The sequence below is a fragment of the Phocoena sinus genome, chromosome 10 (genome assembly GCF_008692025.1).
Source record: "Phocoena sinus isolate mPhoSin1 chromosome 10, mPhoSin1.pri, whole genome shotgun sequence".
In the NCBI taxonomy this organism is placed as follows: domain Eukaryota; kingdom Metazoa; phylum Chordata; class Mammalia; order Artiodactyla; family Phocoenidae; genus Phocoena; species Phocoena sinus.
Genome location: NC_045772.1, coordinates 21,060,890 through 21,088,282, shown reverse-complemented (window position 1 = coordinate 21,088,282; position 27,393 = coordinate 21,060,890). Strand labels below are relative to the sequence as shown.

General features: G+C 41.1%; 1 protein-coding gene across 6 annotated transcripts in view; it reads left to right on the top strand.

The window, feature by feature from the left end:
• The window catches only part of ANO4 (anoctamin 4), a 447,653-nt gene that overhangs the window by 77,279 nt on the left and 342,981 nt on the right, over positions 1-27,393 (top strand). Inside the window, exon 1 of one of the 6 annotated variants that reach the window (XM_032647036.1) lies at positions 12,226-12,501. The exons of 4 other annotated variants lie outside the window; for them this stretch is intronic. The gene's annotated coding sequence lies outside the window, so the exon portion shown is untranslated. Of the gene's footprint in view, positions 1-12,225; positions 12,502-27,393 lie in introns of those variants that run through there. One more of the 6 variants, XM_032647034.1, reaches the window with a different exon arrangement.

Sequence of the window (27,393 nt, the reverse complement as noted above, 5' to 3'; positions counted from 1 at the left end):
CTCATTTCCACCTTCTAAGTTTCATACAGGTGCGTTGAACGAGTGGAACTGAATTCTGCTTCAGAGTCCTAGCTTCAAGGAGTGTGGTAAATAGATCTGGGTGTGCCAGCCTCTGTGTGGGAAGGGAGGCTAGAAGGAGGTGAGGAATCTAGAGTGAGCAAGGCGCCCAGAGCATCTAAATTGTGGGTATCTGCATTGCCTGCAGCCAGTGCAACCTAAAGTTCAAAGTGTGTGCAGTTTCATCACTGTTCTTCTTGTTTTGTTTAACCCCTGCCTTCCATCACCTACAATGTCTGTCACTGGCAGGTGCTAAACATATTTTTTGCACGTATGAATGCACAAATGCATCCACTCCTGATGCAGTTCTCTTACCTTCTGGCCATAACTTTAGCGGGAACAACTTTCCTGGCTGGTCCTAACTTCCTGCTGAAATCCTGCCCCCCACCCTTTTTCTTTTTTCTGAGGCCCAGACAAGTCTTCCCTCCTCAGAGGGTCTCCTGAAATCCTCTGGAATCTTCCCACCCCGTTTTCTTGTTGCTCCTTTCACCTCCGTCCTAGAGCTTATCATCTGCCAACATCAGGTGTAGCTATGTGTAGTTGACTCCTGAACAGCGCAGGTTTGAACTGCACAGGTCTACTTATACGTGGATATTTAAAAAAATAATAACTACAGCGTGGTACAATCCGAGGTTGCTTGAATCCTCTGATGGGGAACTGTGGGTACAGAGGAACCTATGCAGAAGGCTGATTATGAATTATATACGGATTTTCAACTGTGAGGAGGGTCAGCACACCAAGCCCTGAGTTGTTCAAGGGTCAGCCGTCTTCATATTTTTTTACCTGCCATATCGTGAACTTCAGGGTAACAGTGGCTGTTGCATTCATTGCTGTGGCACACCGCCCCCCATGCTTACCTTGTTTTTCTCATCACTTTCTCCTTTCCTTTCCCTTTTTTCCAGACATATCACCTCTAACTCTTCTTCTAATGACATTTCTTTCACTCTTATTTTCCTGTAATTACAGGTGAGATTCGATGATTTGTAAGTATAGCTAAATCTCTGTTGCTGCTCTTCTCCTGTCCTTAACACCTGTGTACAGACCTGCGTGCTATTTTCTTTTCTTTTTTTTTTTTTTTTATAAATTTATTTATTCATTTATTTATTTTTGGCTGTGTTGGGTCTTCGTTTCTGTGCGAGGGCTTTCTCTAGTTGTGGCAAGCGGGGGCCACTCTTCATCGCGGTGCGCGGGCCTCTCACTGTCGCGGCCTCTCTTGCTGCGGAGCACAGACTCCAGACGCGCAGAGCTCAGTATTTGTAGCTCACGGGCCCAGCTGCTCCGTGGCACGTGGGATCTTCCCAGACCAGGGCTTGAACCCGTGTCCCCTGCATTGGCAGGCAGACTCTCAACCACTGCGCCACCAGGGAAGCCCCGTGCTATTTTCTTAACACACTTTTTTCTGTTTTAGTCCTAGGCAGTAATAAAATATAAACGTAAAAGGGGAAGAGTTTAGAAAAGAATTGTTTCCTCTCAGTGTGTTCGTGAAATTCGCAGTATGTTCAATGTTCTGGTTTGCTAGACCTTGACAGTGGAGACTGTATCAGTGGAATATTCCAATCAGTATAACATTCATAGTTGGGATTCTGAGTTGTCAAAACATGGCCATGCGATTTGTCTGAGCTTTTTGTCACAGAGAATTTCTTAGAACTTCTCTTTGCTTTGTGTGGTTTGTGGGGAATCCTCTTTCTTCCTCTTTAAGTCGTTTTTCTTCCAAACGTATTTACTGAATAAGACAACTGAAATGCATAAAGATTACCTAGTTACCTAGTCTTCAGGGAAATTCTTTTTTTTTCTTTGTATTTAAAACAATTAAAAAAGAGAGAAAAAGACTATTTAACAGTTTTAGGTTCCCAGCAAAATTGAGCAGAAATTACAGAGTTCCTGTATATTCTTCCCCCACCCCCACTGGTATATTTGTTACAACTGATGAACCTACATTGACCTCATCCAAAGTCCAGAGTTTACATTAGGGATCACTCTTGGTGGTGTACAGTCTATGGTTTTGGACAAAGGTATGGTATCTATATCTGTTACAGGATCATTCAGAATAGTTTCACTGCCCTAAAAGTCCTCTGTGCTTTGTCTCTTCATCCCCCCTTACCACTTAACCCCTGGTAACCACTGATCTTTTTATTGTCTCCATAGTTTTGCCTTTTCCAGAATGTCATATAGTTGGAATCATACACTATGTAGCCGTTTCAGAAAGTAAATACCGCAATAAACGGAGACGCACAATTTTCTTTTGGTTTCGCAGTCCATATAAAGCTTATGTTTACACTATACTGGAGTCTGTTAAGTGTGAGTAGCGTCATCTCTAAAATGTGCATGCCTTCATTACACTTATTGCTAAAAAATGCTCATCATCATTGACAAGGTTGCCAGAAGTCTTCAATTTGTAAAATACAAACTGTATCTGCCGTACCTGTGAAGTAGAGTAAAGTGAAGTACAATAAAATGAGATACGCCTGTACTCAGTTAAGGTTCTTCCGTGTCTTTTCATGGCTTGATAGTTCAATTTTTTTTTAGTGATGAACAGTATTCCATTTCTGAATGTACCAGTTTGTCCATTCACCCATTGAGGGACATTCTGGTTGCTCCCAGGTTTTGGCAATTATGAAAAAAACTGCTATAAATATCCATATGCAGGTTTTGGTGTGGATATAGGCTTCTAACTCATTTGGGTAAACACCAAGGAGTACAGTTGCTGGATCATATCGTAAGAGTATAAGAGCATGTTTAGTTTTGTAAGAAACCAGTTAACTGTCTTCCAGAGTGGCCGTACCATTTTGCATTCCCACCTGCAATCCAGACTTATTTTTGTTGGAGGTTCAAGGGACTTCTTAAAAATTCATAAAAGGAAAAATCCATCCCTACAAAGTTGTAGAATGGTCAGTACATGGCCTAGTTTCATTTTACGAAAACGTGAGCATGTCACAGTCCTTTAAAATGCTCATTCTGCTTTCTCCTCTCAGCTCGAATAACAGAACTCAAAACTGGTTGCAGAGAAATGAGGAGAAATGGTATAAAAAGCAGACTAGATGGTCAAATCTGTAGCACTGATATTATAGCTCATTCTTGATTCGCTACTTGTGGATCCACAACCCTGGGAGGATGGGGCATGCAGGTGTTCTTCTGCCCTGCCCCCCAGCTGACTTAGCCAGGTGTCTGCAGTCTCTTGAGCGGGCTTCCTTGCTGGTGTGGACGTCCCCCATTCAGCCACACTAAGGGGATATTAGTTCTTTAGTGCTGATGGTGACTGCAGCTATTGGCAGAAGTGTTATTCCAGTTCTTTGGCTGCATCATAGCTGATTTCCTGTGAGGGAATGGGTGAAGAAATGGAATAATCCTCTGGCTGGTGTGGAGGGTCCATTGCAAGCCCCAGGTCTTGGCCTACTTCATCAAACCAGAGCCCTTCTTGTAAGTGTGCCTGTGTGTTGGGTGGGGCACTGGGCTTCTAAGGAATGTCAGCAGCAATCCTAGTCTCAACACTCAGGCAGACAGGGCTCTTTCCCCTCCAAACTTAAATGCTGGTGAAATCTCTCAAAGAAGCCCCTTCTGCCTAAGAGAATCAATAACCTTTCCTCTGACTGACAATTCAAAGAAGAAGGGATGTTTGGAATGCTTTATTATCCCCAAGATGCCCCAATTAGTTGAGTTACCATTAAGAGCCAGGAGTTCCAGAGGTTGAATCTTTGGAGTAAATTAATGCCTGTGGTGTTTTATAATTTCAAGAAGGAGAATTTTTATATTTAAACTTAAAAAAAAATGAGCTAATTAGAGATCAGCTCGGAGGGATTTTTAAATTCTTTGAACTGAAGGGGGTTTTGGCCAATCGTATTCAAACAATTCCATAAATATGCACTGAGTACCCATCGATGCCAGGCATTGCAATAAGCAGAGAGGTTAGAAAGATAGGTAAGATACTCTCCATCCCTCAGGGAACAGTCTAGTAAGAGCATCAGACATACAAGGAAGCTCAGTCTTTCTATAACCATTTATGTGAGTATCTCCAGGGAGGGTTCCTCTCTGGGGATGCAAAGATGAATAAAGCTCAGGACTAGTACTTTCCTGAAGGAACCCGATAATAAGACGTTATTAATACTGTGTGATCCATGCCATAACTTGAGGATGATGAACTCTATTAGAGGGTAGGGAGTGAGTGTCAGGAAATGCCTGGAAGAGGAGGGAGAGGCTTGGTCTGGGTCTTGGAGAATAAGTAAGAGTTGAAGAAGACGGGAGCTGGGCTATGAAATTCTAAGCAATGGGAAGCGCTTGTGCCAGGACCCTGACATTTTAAACAGCTTGGTGAATTCTGGAACTGAGTATTAGGGCATGGGTAAATGGGAAGATGCAAGTGGGGAGTGATAGAGGAGGAAAGGTTGAAGAGTCCTGGGGGGCTCTCATGTGATAAAGGAAGGAGTGCACTTCATCCTGCACATGGCGATGAAGCAGAGAAGAGGTTTCAGTGGGAGAGGGCAGCCTGGTGTTTTCACCTAAAAATCCTCAGGTGGCTGCAAAGGATGCCTTGGACAGAGGGAGCTGCAAGGCAGGGAGACTGCTTCTGCGACTATCACATTAGCTGCAGGGAGAGTTTGTAGCCAGGCTAGGGTAGTGGCAGTGGGAAGATGATGGAGGAAAGAAGCGTTTGGGAGGTGATATGGACAAGATGAGTCAAGCAAGGATGACGCTGAGATTTCTAGGTACCCTATAAAGTGGCCAGAATAGTCTTGCCCATAAGAGTTCAATAAATGTTGTTTTCCTTGGGCAACAGAGTAGATAGTGATGCTCTTAAGTGGAGAAAAGGAAAGCTAGATGAAGATTTGGGAGATAAAAGATGTATTTGGTATTGGGTCTAGGATGTTTGTTCCTTTAAAACAAAACAAAACAAAAACTACCTGCTTCCTGTTTCCTGCCAATGACAAATTCATATGCTTCTTTGATAGACTGGCATATTATTGCTAATTAAAAATACTCTAATTGAAAACTGTGTCCTTCCAGATGACCATTGGAAAATATCCTTCATATATTATGCATGATTGCCATGGATATTTATTTATTAGGCCTCCTCTTGGGCCAGGCTAATGGGAAACAGGAATGATGTGGTCAGGCTTGGGAGGATTTCTGTATTTTGCCGTTCCAGACAGCTTCTTGGGAGGAGAGAGAAATTGTCTAGATTCCCGGGCTTCTGATATTCTGAAACCATTTGTTCTAGTTGGTGCTTCGGAAACCAAGGACCTTGTCAGTTTCTTCTTGGGATCAGCTTGGACCAGAGCAATTTTAACATAAAATAAAGGAAGGAGAACGTGAAATAAGGATCCAGTAAACCTCCTGATTTATAAGATAAACATAATTTAACATTTTTTTTGTTCAGTGTTTCAGTTCCATATACACAAATGAGGATCAGTATGCTGATTTTGGTAAGTGCCTATTTCTAATAGAGGCAGGAGTTGCATATTACTGGTAGGTACCCCTTGTCCCTGGATAGTGTTTTAATGCCTGTTAATGAGTGTGACACATTATTAAATGCCTATAATAAACTTGAACATTGTGGTACTGCCCTGAATACCATATTAAGTGACCTCAAAGATTTCATTCCCCTTCAAGAGTCAAGATAATTGGAATTTTGTCTAGATGTAGAAAAACTTGGGAACAGTTGTACAAACATTGGTCATGCTATAAATATTCAAGAAATGGATGCTGAGTGTATATTATGTTCTGGACACTCTGTTAGGCTCTGGGGACAGAATGAGAAGCACAAGAACAGTGCTTGCTGGAGAGGAGCATATGTTATATTGCAGAGGACAAATAGGCAATCAAGTAAATAAGATGGAGGTAAATGTTGCAAGAAGAGTGAAGCGAGTCATGTGCTGAGAAAATGATTGACAGGGTCAAGGAAGCCTTGCTAAGGAGCCGTGCCGGGATCTAAGGAAAAGGATGGGGCAGAGGAAACACATACACAGTCCCTGGGGTGCGAATGAGCTCTGCAAGTTTGAGAAACAGAAAGAGGGCAATGGTTGGACTGTATGTAGATATTGTAGAGTGAGGGAGAAATGGCTACCTTGTTCCAACTAGTCACGGAAGGCTTATTAGAGACTTAGAAATGAAATAGGTGTATATTTACTACATATAGATATATACCCCACCTAACAAGGTAGGTGTTGTTACACCTACCTTGCTGTAAATATACCCATTTCCTAGATGAGGGAACTGGGTGTCCGAGACCAGATCTACAGAGCGAGGGCCCGAGTCAGGGCTGTCTGACTCTTCCACTGCACCCTAACTGCAGACCCACAGAATCGGAGCAAGGCACTTGGAGGGATTAAGTGCTGAGTCATTGGCCTCCTAGGCTGGCTTCCCTGTGATACCTGGGCTTTGGGATATTAACAACAATGATCAAACGATGATGACAGCAGTGGCAATAACTATACCTACTATCACATACTTTATAGTTCGTAAGTACTTTACTGTGCAGTTCCTTATTTGTGGCTCAGAAGAACCCTCAAAGGTAAGCAGGACATGTTTTATTCTTCTTTAGGTTAAGAGATGACCTGAGGTGACGTGGGACAGGGCTGGGACTTGGCTCTTCTGATTCTAATCCAGGGCCCTTTCCTTAAACCACAGAAACTCCTGATTAAGGAGGAGATAAATATGGCTCATAAGCTTGTAGTCCTTCAGACTTCCAGAAAACAAATGTGTACTTTTTTTTCAAAGCACTTTTGACTGTGAAGATGAGGCATAAAAGATGGACTCACTCTCATGAGTTTATTGAGCTTCTGTTGTGTGCCAGACACTGGGACTGCCAAAGGGATCCCAATAAAATAAGTTGAAAGGTACTAATTTAGCACAGTGTTACTTGCCCTATGATACAAGACTAGAAAAAATGCTATGGAAAAAGTAATTAAGTCACTTTTAGGAATTTGGGGAAGACCTCACCAAGAAGATGACAGTAAACTAGGCCTTGAAGGATGAATATTAGGGTTTCTCTGGGGAGAGAAGCAAGGAAGGTTATTCTAGGAAAAACAGATAAGAATACTATAATAAAAGAGTGTGATGGCTCTGAGGAATAGTAAGTAATCAGGTATATCTGCAGCATGGAATATATAGGATATCATAGTGGGAAAGGAGGCTGGTAGACTGAGGTCTGATTGCAGAGGGCCTTGAATGCCAGGCTCAGGTGGTGCTGTATTTGGCTTGACCATCCCAAGTTTACTAGCAAGGGGGTGACATGATTCTATTTTCTTTGTCTTAGAAAGCAAGTGCTATTGGCAAAGGGAGATGGGACTGGAACAGAGGAAAGGTTAGGAACTATTGTAGTAGTGAAGGAGAAAGAATAAAGCCCTGAATTGGTTGTAATCCCTAATTATGTGTTGAGAGGAAATATGACACTGGGACTGAAGGACTGATTGGATATGAAGACACACTGATTGGATTTTGGACATACACACTAGTGTTACATTTGTACACATACATACGCTCTTTATTTTGGCCTCCATAGACTCAGCCCAGCTCTCCCTGACTCTTCCAGGCAGCCATTGATTTATTTTTTTTTCATCCTCAAAAAAGGAGAAAATGTTATAGGTCTGTGATCTTATAGATCCTTTCTGTATGATTTGATCTTTGATCCCATAGGAATCTACTGGCAGAGAAATGCTGAATGCAGTCAAATTTTTGAAGAGTTGGAGGCATGATTATATTTATGTCCTGCAGATTACTTACCTTTTATGTATTTGGAACTGTTGTTGCCTATTTGAAAGCCCTCCTACTAAGCACTTTAGGGAAATCATTCTCAGCCAGTGACCTCTAGTAGGGAAACATTAGCAGAGCAACCTATTCTCTGTTTTGGCCTCCTGCTGAATGCTGAAGGAGAATTTAGGTATTAGATATAGGACTATAATATTTATGTCAGATCCCACACATTTCTAAAATATTCTTTCCTTCTACTTTTTTATTAATTGAGGACTACTCATCCTGGCTTTAAAAATGTAATGTGGGGTCAAGAGTTAGAAAAAAAAAAAAAAGTGAACAAATACAGATTGCTTGCTCTTTAAATTATAAGCATCAGGAATTTATTTCTGTTGCAAAGTAGGGTTACATTTAATCTCTGAAGTAAAATGGGTTTTTCTGCTTTAGCTTGGATTCATTTCATTCCTCTTTCACCCAAATTCATGTAACACTGTGAGAACGGTCCCAAAATAATCTCTACATTCAGTCAAAAACATCTGCAGGGGAGTCTTCCATGTTCAGATCAATGTTTCCATGAAAGAGAAGCAGCATTTTGAGGCTATTCTGGTGCTTCATATACTGGCGTTGCCACCTGGGAAAGCTTTCAACTCCCTGCACCCCAGTTACTTCAGTGAAGATGATATTCATTTCCTACGAGTGTTGTGAAGACTAAAAGAGGTGTGAAGCCACTGGAATTAAGTCTGGCACAAATGAGGGTTCAGTAAATATTAGCTCCTTTAGACACCAGTTTATAGAAGTTAGGCAAAAGAGATGCAGGCTTTTTCCTTTAGGGAGATTATAACTTAGTTTTCAAAACCACTGATTGGCAGAATGTTGTTTAAAATTCCTTCTGTTCCATTGATCTGTGTGTCTGTACCACAGATGCCAGTGCCATAGTGTTTTGATTACCGTAGCTTTGAAGTATAGTCTAAAGTCAGAGAACGTGGTACCACCAGTTCTGTTCTTCTTTCTCAGGATTACTTTGGCTATTCAAGGACTTTTGTGTTTCCGTACAAATTTTAGAATTAATTGTTGTAGTTCTGTGAAAAATTTCTTTGGTATTTTGATAGGGATTGCATTGAATCTGTAGATGGCCTGGGTGTTATGCTTAGTGAAATAAGCCAGACAGAGAGAGACAAATACTGTATGTTATCACTTATATGTAGAATGTAAAAAATGAAATGAACGAGTATAACAAAACAGAAACAGACTCACAGATAGAGAGAATAAACTAGTAGTTACCAGTGAGAAGAGGGAAGAGGAGAGGAGCAAGATAGGGGTAGGAGACTAAGAGGTACAAACTCCTATGTATAAAATAAGCTACAAGGATATATTGTAGAGCAAAGGGAACATAGCCAATATTTTATAATGTTAAATTGAGTATAATCTACAAAAATTTTGGGGTTTTAAAAAATTTTTTTATTTATTTATGGCTGTGTTGGGTCTTCGTTGCTGTGCACAGGCTCTCTCTGGTTGCAGCGAGCGGGGGCTACTCTTCGTTGTGGTGCACGGGCTTCTCATTGCGGTGGCTTCTCTTGTTGCGGAGCATGGGCTTCAGTAGTTGTGGCTCACGGGCTCTAGAGCACAGGCTCAGTAGTTGCCCGGGCTTAGTTGCTCTGTGGCATGTGGATCTTCCCAGACCAGGGCTCAAAGCCGTGTCCCCTGCATTGGCAGGCAGCTTCTTAACCACTGTGCCACCAGGGAAGCCCTCTACAAAAGTTTTGAATCACTGTTGTACAACCGAAACTAATAGAATATTGTAAATCAATTATAACTCAATAAAAAAGAAAATTCTTGATTCTCATGCCTCCTGTTAAGTGTCTGATGTCAAAAATGGAATTACACAGCCATTTATCTCCTTGGTGATCTAGAAAATAGGTATGTTTTTACTTTTTCTCTTCGGGCTGGTTACAGAGTAGAATCCATTTTCAGAGTTGAAAGACTGAGCTTTAAGAATCCTTGGCTTTCAGACTTTATACAGCTCTGTCAGCATGCTACTCAGAAGCAAATTTCCTGAAAGAGCCACTATCTTTTTTTCTTTTTCAAACAAATGACAGGTATAGGTACATAATTCAAATTACCTTGTAGTCTTAAAAAAAAAAAAAAAAAAGGCATTAAATCATATTGTTGTAGAATTTTAGCCGGATTCCCTTGACCATTGAAATGGCCATCTAACAAATATTTTAGTACTGTTACTCCAATGAGCAAGATACAGGCCCTGAAATTGTCCCTGTTTAATTGACTTGGATAAATATTTTGCGACTTAAAAAATTAATTGTTGCTACCTGAAATGGGAGGTATTTCTATATTTTGAGGAGGGAGGAGTGAAGTGGCCAAATTTTAAAAATTAATTGCATTTCAGCAAGTGACTGGAATACTTGTTTTCATTGACCCGATTGTTATATAGATATGCAATTATTTAATCAACTAAGTAATTTGTACTTCTGTAGTTTTATCATTTTCATGCTGCATTATAACCCTATGTATTCAAGGTATTGAACCTGTTCCATAAACAGTATTAATCTCAATTACTTTGGGAGCTTTAAATACTATTCCCTTATTAAAAATATTCTTTGTTATGCTGCCCATGTTTTTGCAGCATCAGAAACTATTGGTGCTGCTAAAAGCAAACATTCAGTTAATAAACCTTTTCATGTTTTAATTAATTAAAAAAATAAATTGTGCCTTTATATTTCTCAAATGGTTTTGGTTATGGAAAACACCTGATAGGGCTAATTTAGAACTTTGAGTCCAAAATCCAACTTCATGGCTTGGTTTTATCTGAGGGACATTAAAATAGTAGAACATTTTCTGTCTTGGCAAGATTTGCAGTGTTGAAATTTTGAAAAGAAGGTTTAATTTTGTCCATGAAACTATAAACTTCTTGAAGGCAGGGCCTGCCCCTTTTATTTCTGTGCTACCAGCACATGGTTGGCTGTGGTTAAAGGTTTGCTGATTGGAGTTGAACTGAAGTGAATAACACAACAGAATTTGAGACGCAATCTCCCAGGTCTTCCTTGTTTAATATACATAGGATGAACCTGACAAAACCGTCCTTTTTTCATTTCAAAAATTTCATTTTATTCTGTTCATCTTTGATGTTCCACATTTTTACGGCCTCCTGCTATAACTCATTTGGGTAGTGAGTTAACTTCTTCCTTGGAACTTAGCCCTTCGTTTTACTTCACAGAATTCAGACTCCCCAAAGTTAGCTTGCCTCTGGATAGAGATTGCTGCAAAATTTCCAAATGATCCTTCAACATGTAGGTTAAAGCAGAACTAAAATTAAGGACACTGTCATGTAAGCCACCTGAAAAACAAACAAACCCAGGGACATTTGTGTCTTCCTATTAACTCTTGGCTAGCACAAGGAGTTCATATTTCTTGCAAAGATCAAAAGATGACCCAAGACAATCTCCCCAAGGTACACAGTTCTGAAGTTTTACTGTGAAATCCAATTCAACTGGCATTAACTCTAGAACCTACTCCCGTATTTAATTTAATCATCACAGCCAAAACCAAATTAATACATACATAATGAGGTTACAGGTTCAATATTAAAATAGAATGGGGAGAAAGGCAGGCAGGAAAAGTATAATAATCTCTGCTTAGTCACTACTAAAGAATTTGCTTCTTTGCCTCTTTCATTAGTCTAGCTCAGAGTTTTTCAAACTTCAGCGTCCCTGTGAATTATTATACGAGGATTTTTACCCAAGTCCACATATTCTGTCTTATGGGTGATATAAGAAACCTCAAAAACAAATGTTATCTTTATAAACTGTCTCTAACAAGTACTTCTATACATATATTATACAAGAAAATATACTGAAACTGAGAGACAGATTTCAGAGAGACCTTTAACCCTTTTCTGTCTAAATATCTCACCTGTGAAACAGGGATCCCGGTCCCTGGTATTTCATCCTGTGCCTTGGGCATAAAGCAGCCCACGTCCAAAGCGTCATTATTGTACTCGTGGTGACCTCTCTGCGCACATCATCAGGGCTGTCTGGTCTGTGAAATGCCATTAGATAATCATTTAGGATGGGTTTCGAGTCCGGCTTCTTGCAGAGATGCGGTGGGATGCTTAGGAAACTTCCTGAGTGGTTGGTATAACTGTGGGGCTTTGGGTCTTATTTTTAATAACAAAGCAAATATTATCAGCAACTGGGCAGAGGAGGGTAAGCTGCCAATCCTGCCAGACTCCGGTGGAGGCAGGGGGCTGTCCTGCCTGAGAACCGGCTGTCATCTGCTGCTCCCTTGTCACACTGACACGGCCCCTTGGCTGGGCTGATTGGTCGCTGGCAATAACTGATAGGGAATACTGATATTCTCGCTGGCAGTTCCTCACACTCCAAAGAGGCTCCTTTCCACCCCTCTTCTCACCTTCCCGACCCCTGCCTGCTGCCCAGCCTCCCCCAGTGATGCTACCCCTGCCCCCCCGGGGGAGGAGAGCCCTGGGCGTGATGCTCTGAAATCCACCAGGCTGCTTGCGTTCAGGCTTGCCGGGAGAGTCCTGTTGCCGACTTCTCAGGGTTTTCACAGCACAAACAACTGCATGTGGGCCCGAGGGGAGGCTGAGAAGGACTTGTGTGTGTTGGTTTTACCGTCTTTCATCACTTTGTTGGCTTCATCCCGTGTCTGGAGCTCCGCGGTGGATTTCTTTCTGCCTACGACACTGAGGAAGGATCCCTTCTCCTTCTGTTGACTCTTTCTATTTTTATGGTAAGTGCTTGCATTCAATGAGCAGCCCTGCTGCAGTGAAGTGAACGCTAGCTCTCTTCCCAGCTAAGCTTAGTGACCTTCTCTCTGCGTTCCTCCGGTTTTCCTGGATCCACGTCTGGGGTGATCCAGCTAACGAAAATGCCGGGGGCCATGTGTCTGGATTGTTTGTCTTTTCATTTTATTGTTTCCATAAACCTGAGCTCCTCGCCTGTGATGGAAGCATAAGCGCTCTCTCTTTGTCCTTGAAGCGGCGGGCAGGGAAATGTGTGCACGATGGTAAACTGCAGCAGTGTGCAAGTGATCTGTGGAGGGTGATTGACAAATTTGGGCAAGATGAATCCTCGGCGTGCTGAGGTGCACTTCTCAGAATCCGGAAGGGCCGGGCTGATCGGCCCACCTAGCAAACTATTTCATCTTTGCCGGTGAAGACAGCTTGCCTGTGAGTTATGTCGGAGTCGGCTGTGGGCAGTGGCGCCTTAAAGCACCTGCCTGTGGGTCCAGAATGGCCCTGTATCTTTCTTGTGGGCTTTACAACTTGGGCAGTAGCATTTGTGGCTGCGGGAGGAGCCCTGCGCTGGCTGGCGGAGTAGACTGCATGACCTCATTGCTTCTTTCCCTTTGGCATCTCAGGGTGCCTGTTCTGCAAACTGTGTCTTCCATCCTCTTCAGAGGGTGGTGGGGCAGCGATGAGAGGGCACGTTTCTGAGTTGACAACATAGTTTCAATCCTCCTTCTGGGAGATAAAAGGCTTTGAGACTGTTGGAATGGTTAGACTTTCCTAAGAGAAAATAAGCAGGTTTCAGAGGAAGAACATGCATGTTGCAGTGACATCAGGCAGACTGTTTGTTCCAGGGCATTTACTCTTAGACTCGTGTTCTAATTTTTCACCTGGTCTCCCGAGGCGTGCTGCAGAGAGCACGACAACTTCAATTACTGGCTGCCCCTTGAAGCCCAAAGGAAACAAGTCAAGAACATTTTAGTATAGTTCTCACTTTGTGAAACCTGGGGTTGAAGGGGAGTCTCTTCTTACAGGGAGATGTCTTTATTTTCCTTTTCCTCTTTTTTTTTTTTTTGGTAGCAGGTGTGTTGGATTATTTTGGTCAATGTAGCTTTCTACAGAATAAGCTTCACAGTCCTAATTCTGCTTGGTTATTTTCCGGTCTTGGACTGGAGATGGGTTATTTTATTTGATTTTGTGTGGATTTTCCAGTTGTGGTCCATTTAACTCCAGGGAGGGTAAAATGTGGAGTGAAATTTCTGGTCTTTCTCCCTGTTGACTGGGAGTTTGGAATGTAAAGTTCCTTAACTGTCTTGCTCTTTCTTACTACTTTTGTTTCCACTGTGTGGATTTTTCTCAAAATAGTGGTGATGACATCAGGCATATGCTTTTATCCTGCTCCCTGGGTCCAAAGTAGATAATTTGGTTGTTTTGGGTGGAGGGTTCTTTAAATGCATGAAAGCATACATTAAAACAAAGAACAAGAATTGTAGATGTTTACATTATCACCCAGCTTCAGAGTGAAACCAGCAAATAGGTTAACAGCAACAGCAACAACCAAAAATTAGGATCCTTGCATATTGTAAACTCTGAATCATTAAATAATGTCTGAAGTACTTTCATCATTGTGATTAGCTGTTCTAATATCGACACTTCCCTACACTCAGCTATGGCTGGGAGCAGTGTTGTCATTTGACTGGCTGACTTCTCTGCTTCCTTTGATTCTAATGTTTCGTTGTTTACTTTCATTTCTACCGGTGTTTTCTTTGATTAATTTTTTCCCTCCAACCGCAAGGGTTTTTATCAGGTGCTTGGCAACTCAACTTGACGAATTCATCAAGATGGAAAGAGTTAGAGTCAGCTTGGGTGTCATGGAAATAGACTCCACATTTTACACTGCAGGCCATTTCAGATGCCTTTAGAAAATACTGTGTTTTAATTCGTAGCGACTTTAGCTTTGAGAGGGGAAATTCAGTGGGCTTCCTTTATTTTACTGAGCAGAATATTCACCCATGCAATCAGGATTGTATATATGCAAGCATATACACAAATGGACTGTTTACTTGTGACTGTTAAGTGTACATATTTTCAATAGTTGTAGCGTGCTCATTTAGAGAGGAGAAAAATTTGAGATACTGCTTTGCATTCTCTAGCTAGCTGCCCCCGCCCCTCTTGGTAGGGATTTCCCCGATTTTCCCTCCACCCCGCTCCAGGGGAGAGTGCATTCTTTAGCATTTGCTTGTCTCACAACATGGTGTCAGGTTAATTCCTTTGTAGAGTCTCTGAAGGCAGCATACACAGTCACTGCAGAAAATATCCGTAAAAGCTGTGCTGAGTGGAGCCAGTAACTCTTAGCCTCTTGATGTGATGAAGTCACTGCAACATTTTTTGCGTTTTGTGTGTGTGTTTATTTAGCTGCTGTGCCTTGTAACCAATTTTGCTTGCAACCCTAGCAAGTTGTACTTACTTGAAATGGGTCTAGAAATACCTAGATAGTTGTAGATGCAGTTACTCATTTTTCACATTCCTTTTTAAAAAAATTTTTGGCTGCGTTGGGTCTTCCTTGCTGTGCACGGGCTTTCTCTAGTTGCGGCGACTGCGGGCTACTCTTCGTTGCTGTGCGCGGGCTTCTCATTGCGGTGGCTTTTGTTGCGGAGCACAGGCTCTAGGCGCGTGGGCTTCAGTAGTTGTGGCACACAGGCTCAGTAGTTGTGGCGCATGGGCTTAGTTGCTCCGTGGCATGTGGGATCCTCCCAGACCAGGGCTTGAACCCGTGTCCCCTGCATTGGCAGGCAGATTCTTAACCGCTGTGCCACCAGGGAAGTCCCAACACCTTCTCTTTTAGTAACCAAAACTCTAGTGCTCAACCTGTAATCATGTAACTGAGAGAAGAAATTGTCCCTATTAATATAAATATAACCTCATATGTCTGCAGGCATTCTTCTCATTGAAACTATTTTCCATAGTTGATTACCAGGACCAGAAATAGAATCAGTTTACATTTTAATTAATGACATTCTAGATTTGTCTAGGTTGGACTGACCTCAAATCTTGAAATGTTTACTATTTAAAAGGTCTTCCTATAAAGAGGGAGTTTATGGATGATACAAAATGAAACCACTTGATTATGTGATACAGCCTTTCTTTGGCAATTGAATGAACCATATCATTAAGGATGTTGGCTGAATTATCCTATGGCTTTTTACAATATAATTAAGGCGATATATTCCCTTTACCACCTCTCCATGAGCCTTTTTTTTCACAGAGTAAAGAGAACATACACCTCCCCCATAAAGCTGCTTAGAGGGAGAACCATTCTTTAACTGAGATTCAAAACCACTTCCAGCACCAACTATGGTGATCTACTTTGAAAGGAACTTGCTATTCAATTGGCAACTCAGACAGATTGTATAAAAGAGGAGAAGTTCTTCATGAGCTGTTGAAGACTGCATTTTTGAAATGCGTCTCCCTACAGAATTCATTTAGGACTGTAGTCACTAGACCAGCTTCGCAGAATAAAAGCATGTCCTTAGGAGCATAATAATCTACCCAGACTGTCATAAATGTTTATGTGCAAGTTATATCTCTTGGGTGGTAAAGGGAGTTGGCAGAATTTTGGAGGAGAATCAAATCACAGCCCCAAAATAACGTAAGACGAAAAGGGAAAATTCCTCCCTATACTTAGCATTTAATTCTCCAGTCAGGCTGTTGGCCCTTAAGTCTGAAGAGCCAAGAAATTGTTAAAAACACATAATGACAGATTTTGTGGGCCTGTTCTGTAATAGAAATCTTTGACCCTTAATTAGGCATCTGCTGAGTGACCTTCTGGCTTGCAGTCATTCTTATAGGAAGCAGACATATTGTAATACAGCAGGAATTCACTTACATTTTTCCTGTCGGTCTCCCAGTGGAGACCTCCTGTGAGTGTCAGAGGGAATGAGTGTCTGGAGGCCACAGCCGGTCACAGCAGGATGTCTTCAGGACCCCGGGTGCCAGTGTGTCCCCAGCCACTAACTGGCTGTCAGATTCAAAGTCATATCTGCTACATTGGGCTTGGTGGGCCAGGTAATCTGAGGGCTCCCCCAACCACTAAAAATCATGAACTGTTGTTCCAGCTCTTTTTACTAGATGGGTAATTTCTAAGGCAATTGATCTAGATGAGACATTCCTAGAGGCGATGGGCTCTACCTTCCCATGATTTACAAAGCCCCCAGCACTACGACAGTGACAGGAGCAGCAGAGTTACTCAGAAACATATGATAATGGTGATCCTTCGTGAACAGGGCTCGTGTGTGTATGATGACGACCTGCTGCCCCTGGGACATCTTGAAATACCTCTTCTTATCAAAAGGGACCTTGAGGAGCATCTCACCTACTCTCTCGTTTCATAGACAAGAAAGCTAAGGTCCAGGGAAGTTAAGTCACTTCCTCAAGAAAGTGATCTGGTTAGCACCTGGACAAGACAGTTGAGTGCAATGTGCATGGATTTACTTAGACTCCAGCTCCACTCCTGGTGTGGGACCCCTTCCACGATACACAGCTGACACTTACTGTGTTATTCTTTGCTCACAAAACTGCTTTGTGGCATCTAACTCACTGGTGTCCATTATTTCTGGGTTTCTTTCATGCAGATTACGTGGCTGTACCAGTCAGAGTGAGTCACATCAAACAACTGTTCATGGTCATGTGTTCATGCTTGTGTGGACATGCATTTTTTTCTTTTTTTTTCTTTTTTCTTTTTTTTTTTTTTTTTTTTCGGTACGCGGGCCTCTCACTGTTGTGGCCTCTCCCGTTGCGGAGCAACAGGCTCCGGACGCGCAAGCTCAGCGGCCATGGCTCACGGGCGCAGCCTCTCCGCGGCATGTGGGATCTTCCCGGACCGGGGCACGAATCCGTGTCCCCTGCATCGGTAGGCGGACTCTCAACCACTGCGCCACCAGGGAAGCCCCGAAATGCATTTTTTAAATATTGAAACTGCCTTTCTTATGAACACTTCAAGAATTTTAAAAACATTATGGTTAATTTCCCCCCCTGTGCTTCAAGCATTTATTTCTGTTTATAGAGGGGTGATGTTTATGGATCAGTTCCTTTGTCCATTCTTTCACCTAATACTCATTGAGCACCTATTGTGTCCACCGTAATGCCAGGCAGTAGGGATCCGGTGGTGAAACAGCTGGATGTGGCCATTGCTCTGAGGGAGTTCAGTCTAGTGATGCTTCGTGGAGTTTATCTTCTCTTGATTTTTCAGCCAGTAATCTGCTTTCTGTTTCTCACGGTTTCTCAGAATCCAGTTGAGAAACAGTTTGCTGGGGAAGTTCTTTCCTGTGATTATTCCACTGAGAAGTTCTTTTCATAAAAAGGCACCTTTGCTGTCATTGCCACGTATATCTTCCCGTTTTCCAAAACAGTATTTTTAGCTTGTGATTTTGTTACCTGACTGAACAAAAGAGATTAATTTGTTTGGACTGTTGTTGTGATTCGCAAGATGACTGTTCCATTCTGTGGCAAAACTAGCCTGATCGTGGAATCCTAAATTTATAGTCTGGATAGCACAGTGTCCATGGAACTAATTACAGGTTAAAGACCAAACTCCTTGGCCTTGTATACCAGGCCCATCATAATGTACAGCCATTGCTTCTATGCTCTGCTTCTTGTTCTGCAGCTCCCCTAGAATGTTCCAGAAGTAACAAAACATTTGCGGTGCTCAGAAATAAGGAGCTGTCTCTTGCCTCAGTGCCTTTGCACATACCGTTTCCTCTGCCTGCAATGTCTCTCCTCTCGAGACTAACTTTCAAGTTCAGATATCATCTCCCACAGAGGCTTTTTGACACTTACAACCTTTATTGACCCCTCTGCCCAAAGCTGAGCTAGGTAGACCCTGTCTGTCCTCTTACAGACCTCATAGGACTTTATAAAGGTCTCATAGGACTTTATAAACTATAATTACTTGTCTACTTGGTTCTCTCTCCCAAATAGACATCTTGTTCCTTGAGGGCAGGGACCATGTTTTCATCTCTATATCCCAAGGCCCAGCTGAGTGACTGCTGATTAACAGATATCCAATAGTTCTTGATCAAATGGGTCATGAATCACCGTAGAAAACCTAGGGTGCTGGTATTGACAACTACTGCTCTGTGTGGAAAACTTAATTTTTCAAAACAATGTGACTATGTGAATTGCACGGAGAAGGATAGAGAGATTGGCAGCCATCCTGACGTAATCCATTAGAAATTCTATGCAAAACCCCAGAAAATGTCTCTGCCTCCAAATGAGTTTCAATAAGGTAAACAAGAATTAAGTGTCTTCTATAAGCAAAGCATTGTTAGGTCCCCAGGAGTGAAAGATTTAAATACAAAAAAAAAAAGCAGCTGTGTAATTCCTGTCTTCCAAAAGGCCGCAAACTAGTGAGAACTTGTTCTGCGTGCAAATGACCTTGTTATGAGGTGGACAGTTACAGAGATTCTAGTAGGCTGTAGGCTTGCAGGTGAGGTGGGAGTAGAAAGGTCATTCCAGGCAGAGGGGCTGGCTTGAGCAAGAACCTAGACATCGGATGGTGGGTCAATAATTAGGTGGCTTTGGTTGGGAAGTAGAGGGAGTGGGGTAGGGGTGGGGGGAGGAGAGTGGAAAATGCAGAGGAAGACAAGGAACCTTTGGGTGGGGGAGATGGGAATGGTATCAGAAGATTTGAATGGTAGTTGATTTTTTTTCTGTAAGTTGGGAGGTAATTAATAGGGTCTAGAAAAAGCCAGTTGGAAATTGTTTGGAATCTCTCCTTGGGTTTAATTAAATCAAAAGTCTGTATTCAGCAGGGAAAGAGAGCAGTTGCTTAGCGTAAGACATTTATTTCTCAGCCATCCCTTTTGCCCTTGAGGGTATAGTTTGATATTCAAAGTCATCACAAGGAAATGAAGCTGGGAAATCTAACCTAAATCAATCAATTTTAGACCTAGAGAGAGTTGAGGATGGAGGTCACTGAAGTGCCTCTTAACACACTGTCCAGAGTGTAAAGAACCCTCCGGGCCCTTTGGTGCTTTTATTACTAGTAACTGACCTTTTTTCCCCCTTTTTCAATTAGCTTTGTGCTACTTACAAAGAATACAGTCATCTTATGAACCAGTGGGTATAGGCGTGCATGAACTAGTTTCATGTAGGTGAAGAAGCGGTTTAGAAAATTTTCTGCTGTGCCTCTTCTCTCCTTTTTTTTTTTTTTTTTTTTTCCTTTTAAGAATCAGGGAACATATGTGTAGGGAGTGGTGAGTAGTTAAGTTTTGTGTGTCTCAGAATTGGATCTGATCAGATGACTCTCCATCTTGAAAGTAACCTAAAAAGAGATTTAGGAGTTAGGAATATCTCTAAAAATCTTGGCCAGAGTATGAAAGCAAATCTTGTTTGTGGAGCGAGAGATAATGAGGCAGAAGCTTCATTCACTGACTTACTCACTTAAGTACTATTGAGCATTTACTATGCTTCTGGCTCAGTTCTAGACACTGGAGAAACAGTGAACAAAACGATCAATGTCTTGTCTTCATGGAGCAAACATTCTGGTAGGAAGCGAAGAGGAAACAGACATTTTAGCATATGCAAACATGTCAGATGATGATAAGCACTGTGGAGAAAAAAAAATGAATGATTTTGCTATTATCTTACATTTTGGCTTTCTTTCGATTTATTTAACTTACGTATTTTCGAATCATTTTTTCATTCATTGTTTTCCGCCTACTGTTTTTATATTTACTTTCTGACTAGTCTATCATAAATCAAAATCTTGAGGGTTTTTTCCGCTAGATAAGTGCATCTGTTGAAACCATTGGAGTGCTATGAACAAAAGTTGTAATCAGGTATTCCGTTCTTGAATTGACTTAAAGGAAAAGTACTGTGGACATCAAAGCCCACGCGTATGTTTCTCAAGGATAAAATTGTCAGAATTTACAAGAGCAGTGTACGGGATAGGAACAGATCTGTCTGTTACCTGAGTCTGAGTGGAGCAGGTTAGGGCGCTCTGGAAGACAGAGTGTGGAGCTTAGGGCCTTGGGAGGGGACAGAGAATTAGTGGACATCACCAGGGAGCACAGCTCACGAGGAGAGGAAGATGGGATTGAACCGAAGTGAACACACAGGAAATTTAGCAAGGAATCTCAGCTGGGGAGGGAGGATAAATCCAGAGAGACATATGTATGTCAATGAGCAACACTTCCAAAAACAGGTTCTGCCTAATGTAGAACATCTCTGTGAACTGGTTAATGGAAATAGTGACTTGAAACCAAAAGCAGTATTTATGGATTTCTAAAAATTCCCACTCTATATTCTGTGTGATCTTGAATTCAGTATCAGTGTTCCATTCTACTCCAAGCAAGCTTTCAGTTAATACTTTCTACCTTGCTTCTAAAAGAATTAGGATTTAAAGAAAAATATCTCCTGGTGGTGGAGAGCCTGGGCTCTGGGGCAGATAGTCTGCTTCCCATCCTGGCCCTGCCAGTTACTCGCCTTTGGACCTTGAGCAGGTTACTTAGTCTCTTTGTAGATCATTGTCCTCAATTATAAAAATGGGCGTAACTGATATTCTCTACCTTATAGAGTGGCTGAGTTAAATGAGATGGTACTTGGCAAGTACTTAGCACACTGGCTACAAGATGGTTATACTGCTGAACAGTTTTAACTCATTATTATCATTGTCTCTTTGCTGTTAGGAGTTTGGAGAACTTCTCATACGTATGTATGTATTTACCTGCTTAGCAGAGCTTTTCTTTAATAGTTATGATAGTGCTTTCTTCTTCATGTTTGTGATTAATGATTTTACACTGAAGCATTTGGGAGGGATCTCACAGGTTTTGTTCTCAGTCTCTGAGATGCTTATTGTGATTAAAAATTCACTTGGATTATAAGTCTTGGATCATAAGTCAAAGAGATGTATGACCCAGGGGCTTGAAAGACCATGTGGCCACAGAGGTCAATGGGAGGAGGATCTACTAGACACAGGAGGTGACTTTCTGGCAGGAAAAGAAAAAGATGAGGTCAAAGAGAAAAGCGCAAGATGGCAGCAAATAGGGTTACATTCCTTTGACTCTGTTGATATTCTAGAGGGTTTAGGAATGGTTGCTCTTCAGGTGGTGTACGGTTTAGGCAAGCTACTGCTGCGCTGTAGCTTGCAGTTTCCTGGAGAGAGCTACCAAGGAAATGGGGTTGGTGGAGATGGAGGGAGGGTGGTTAGGGAGGAGTGGTTATGTGCCAGTAAGTTTATAGGAAAGATTTGTAAAAGTGGAGTGCTGGGTCACAGGGAATATGAATTAAAAATTTTGATGCCTCTTAGCAAATTGCTATTGACTTAAATCATAGCTAATCTGCTAGGGAGAAAGTAGCATCTCATAGTTTAACTTGAGCATCTTTTCATGTGCTTACTTTGTATCTTCCTCTTCTGTGAATAGTCTGTCCATGCCCTTTGCAAGCTCACTTTTAAAATTTGAGTTTTGGCTTTGAGTTTTAGGAGCTTTTTATATATTAAAGAAATTAACGTTTCCTATAAGATTTTTTCCCAAATAGTTTCTGCTATTCTGTCATTTATCTTTTGATATTGTCTATAATATTTGGGGCCTAAGAGTTTTGTTTTTATGTAAAGTTGTCATGTGTTTCCTTGGTACTTTCTGGATTTTGCAGGATAATCAAAAAAGCCTGTCCAACTCTGGGGTCATAAAACTTATTCTTCAACAGTTTATTGTTGGAATTTTATGATTTTAGTTTTGTATATGTCTTTGGTTCACACTTATTTTGATATAGTAATGAAATAGAAATCTGATTTTATTTTTCCCCATAACTACCCCATTGTTCTTCCAAAATTTTTTGAATTTTTATTTATTTTTTAACATCTTTATTAGAGTATAATTGCTTTACAATGGTGTGTCAGTTTCTGCTTTATAACAAAGTAAATCAGTTATATGTATACATATGTCCCCATAACTCTTCCCTCTTGCCTCTCCCTCCCTCCCACCCTCCCTATCCCACCACTCTAGGTGGTCACAAAGAACCGAGCTGATCTCCCTGTGCTATGCAGCTGCTTCCCACTAGCTATCTATTTTACGTTTGGTAGTGTATATATGTCCACGGCACTCTCTCACTTTGTCCCAGCTTACCCTTCCCCCTCCCTGTATCCTCAAGTCCATTCTCTAGTAGGTCTGCGTCTTTATTCCTGTCTTGCCCCTAGGTTCTTCTGACCATTTTCTTTTTTTTATCTTTTTTCTTTTTTTTAGATTCCATATATATGTGTTAGCATATGGTATTTGTTTTTCTCTTTCTGACTTCATTCTGTATGACAGTCTCTAGGTCCATCCACCTCACTACAAAGAACTCAGTTTCGTTCCTTTTTATAGCTGAGTAATATTCCATTGTATATATGTGCCACATCTTCTTTATCCATTCATCTGTCGATGGACACTTAGGTTGCTTCCATGTCCTGGCTATTGTAAATAGAGCTGCAATGAACATTTTGGTACATGACTCTCTTTGAATTACTGTTTTCTCAGAGTATATGCCCACTAGTGGGATTGCTGGGTCGTATGGTAGTTCTATTTTTAGTTTTTTAAGGAACTTCCATACTGTTCTCCATAGTGGCTGTATCAATTTGCATTTCCACCAACAGGGCAAGAGGGTTCCCTTTTCTCCACACCCTCTCCAGCATTTATTGTTTGTAGACTTTTTGATGATGGCCATTCTGACTGGTGTGAGATGATATCTCATTGTAGTTTTGATTTGCATTTTTCTAATGATTAATGATGTTGAGCATTCTTTCATGTGTTTGTTGGCCATCTGTATATCTTCTTTGGAGAAATGTCTGTTTAGGTCTTCTGCCCATTTTTGGATTGGGTTGTTTATTTTTTTGATATTGAGCTGCATGAGCTGCTCCAAACATTTCTTGAACAATGTATCTTTCCCTTGCCTTCAGTGTGATGATTCTTGAGAAAGCTAATATTTACTTGGACCAGGGTGAAGGTGGCATGAAAGGGTAGCATCATCTATTAAACCCCCTCTGCAGTTAGAGCTATTTTTGGAAAGTTTACTGTCAGTTTGTTGGCTAACTCTGCACCATGTTAATTTCTTTAGTTTTTCATGTTTTGATATCTGGGATGGCATGTCTTCACTTCTCTTTTTTCGTTCCAGGATTTTCCTGTATCTTCTTACACTCTTATTTTTTCTATATGAACTTTGAAAATTGTCTGGTTCTTAAAAAAATCATGTTTTAGGGGGAGGGTTGAATTAAGTTTATAGATTAATCTAGGGAGAATATTTTACAAAACTGAACCAACCTGTCCCCAAACAGAGTATATGTTCCCATTTATTCAAATCTTGTTTTGTGAATCTCAGTAGTGTTTTAAAGTTCTTCACATATATCTTGATAGTATCTTTTTTTTTAAAACAATTAATTTTATTTATTTATTTATTTATGGCTGTGTTGGGTCTTCGTTTCTGTGCGAGGGCTTTCTCTAGTTGCAGCGAGTGGGGGCCACTCTTCATCGCAGTACGTGGGTCTCTCACTGTTGCACCCTCTCTTGTTGCGGAGCACAAGCTCCAGATGCGTAGGCTCAGTAGTTGTGGCTCATGGGCCTAGTTGCTCCGCGGCATGTGGGAGATCTTCCCAGACCAGGGCTCGAACCCGTGTCCCCTGCATTGGCAGGCAGACTCTCAACCACTGCGCCACCAGGGAAGCCCAATAGTATCTTTTTTTTGAAGAAATTATGATTTGATATTATGGTAAGTCCTTACTAGTCTTCACATATTTCCAGAAGTATTGAGGGATGAGAAGGAAATGGGAGTGTTTGTTCAGCGCCATAGAATGAATAAATTACCTGGGGGAAAAATATTTAAAAATCTGTATAGATGTGATTGATTTTTCTTTTTTTGGTCCCTCCTTTAAAACCCCAAGTTCTGAATTGTTGATTTAACCATAAAAATGTATTTGTTTTAAATTTGCAATTGAATTTGTTTTTCACACTCCCAAATTCAGAGGACCAGTTGTTCTGATCCTTTTGCACAGTGTTCTGTTAACGTTCTTACATTAACTCATTTGTCTGTTAATTAACTCAGGAGGCATTTAATGAGCACTTAACATAGGCCAAGCATTAGGAATATGAATACTAATAAGACATGGTTGCTTTCATTAAGGGGTTTGCTGTCCACTGGGAGACTGACCTGCAAACAAATAGTTATAATACGGCAATGTGCTTGCTTGAAAACCTATGCAATGTGGAATTGGAGCATGGAGGGGAGGGCCTAGGGCTCTCCGGGGGGCAATCAGAGAAGGCTTCCCTGAGGAGGTAGCATCTGAACCATTTAGATGAGTTGCCTTCCAGGTGGACAAAGCAGAGGAGGCTGCTCTAGGCAGAGAAACTAGCAAGTGCAAAGACACTGTGGCATGCCTGGTCTACAAGTAATTTAGTCTATGGGGCTAGGGTAGGAGATGAGGCTTAGCCAGTAGGTAGGTGCCAGATGTCAAAAGGCTTAATGTGACATGCTAAGCAGGTTTTGCTATATTCTGTTGGAGAAAACTTAGCTTTCTAAACTCAGTTAAGTCAATTTTATTTTTTAAAGTAGAGATTAGAATATCTAATTGCAGAGACAAAAAATTTAGATATTTATCCTGGGGGCAGGGCATGACTAAGGAATAGTTTTCTTGAAGGCAGAGATATTACACATAATTACTTGTCAGTTTGCCTTGGTCATTATTGTATAAGAATCTGGGAAAACACAATTTAATTAATGAACATGATTGGATATTTAAATAGTTACTTAAGTGTATGCTATAGAGACCTTTCAAAATATGTTAAAAAGTACTTGATTATCTGACTGTGGGGGATACTTAAAAAACTTGCCTACTTGGTAAGGTTAAAACAGGCAGATATACAGTTTACATTGCAGCTGTAATTGTGGCATCTGAGTAATTTACCTGGTTCCCAACAGACAGAACCAAGGGTAATTCCCGCCTAGGCATAGCCTAGTTAGAGTCTGGTTAGGTGGTCTTGGTTTGGGTATGACTGGAGATTTTGAAAATGAAATAATTGAGAAGAATCAAAGCAATATTATAATGAAGCTAAAAGCGGTTTACTACATAGCTAACTTAGCCGTGTATCTAACAAATTATAATATACGCGAACTGTGGGTTTTACTGTAATATCTATGTAACTATGTACTATTACTACATATCCTTACTAAAAGATGGGCAAACTTTATAGCCGTGAGTGACAAAAGGATCTTTCTTGCTGCTGCATGGAGAACAGATGGTAGGGAGTCAGGGTGGAAATAGATCAGTTAGGAGACTGGTGGAGAAGTCCAGAAGAGAGATGCTGATGGACCAGGGTGGCGGCATTTGAGGTGGTAGGATGCTGGCACTGTCTCCACACTGGAGCTGGAAGATGCAAACATAGAATATTTTAAAGGGAGATGAGGAAAGGCCAGCTGGGGAGGCTACTTAAGCTAGAGCAGTCCGTGCAGCTGATAGGCTGAATGGGCCACCATGACCTCTTGCAGGGTTAACTTTTGTGCGTCTGTATACTTGCAAACCACACTGGAATGTGTGAAACGATTCAGTAGTGATTTCCCAGAATTGTCTTACTCTGAGAGTCTGCGTTAAGTAGGGTTAATTGGAAGTATATAAATGGAGTCTACTTCCCTAAGCAATAAAATTTGTAAAGAGTCTACACTAAAATTTTAACCTTAAGCAATTTCACAGCCCGAGAATTTTTCAGCAAATAGTAATCAGGGCCCTGATAATAAGAAATTGGCAGCCCACTTGGATTGACGTGGGAGAGGAACAAACTGGGGGCACAGAAAAGGAGCCACAGATCATGATTTGGAGTGTGGGGAAAAATGAGTGAAATGTGCCTGCAAATTATAAATTGTGTAACATTTAATTCAAGTGCTTTTATTTTTATTTATTTTTTAACATCTTTATTGGAGTATAATTGCTTTACAATGGTGTGTTAGTTTCTGCTTTATAACAAAGTGAGTCAGCTATACATATATCCCCATATCTTCTCATATATATGGAATCTAAAAAAAAAAAAAAAGGTTCTGAAGAACCTAGGGGCAGGACAGGAATAAAGACGCAGACATAGAGAATGGACTCAAGTGCTTTTAGCTAAAGAGAATTCTTTCTAAAACCTAGGTTAGTCTTCTCCATTAGCAAAAGGTTATAAAATGTTTCAGAGAGTTGAGTCAAGGCTAGTTCCCTTATCTTTGGAAGTTATCTTTGATGCAGAACCCTCTGTTCCAAATAGTAAGTATATTTCTGTAAATCATGTGGTATGTCATGAAACTGAAAATACAATTCTGAAAGTTTTTACAGATCCCAAACTTTTGTCAGACCCTGCCTTTTGGAAGGATTTTAGGCTTCTTCTAAGAATTTAAATTTTCTCTGCAAAATTGAGGATGAAAACCATGGCCGAAACTGCTCTAGTCATCACGGACTGCGTACATTTCCATAATATAAGATGAGTAGTGGTCAAAACTGGTCAGGAATGGAGACTGTTCTCTTGGCCACATTGATCAAGGGATATAATTTGACAGACATTCTCCGGTTAACTATTCATACAATAAACCACACACAGTCCTCATTGAATTGGGTGGATTCATTCTTTCTTGAATTAACCTGTTACTGTCATCATAAGTCACAAAATTAAAGACCTTTACAATTGTTGTAGCCAGAGCGATGGATAAGGAGTCCCTTAAACAATGGCAGTCAGTATGAAACCTTTATCCGTGACTAAGCATGAAGTGGCATTAACGGGCTGTTGTTTTTGTAACCTGTTATAGATTGAAGTAGACTTAGTGCTAATGATGCATGTACGTGGGTATATGTATGTACGTACATGCGGGCACGCATATGTACATATATACGTATGTGACTCCTC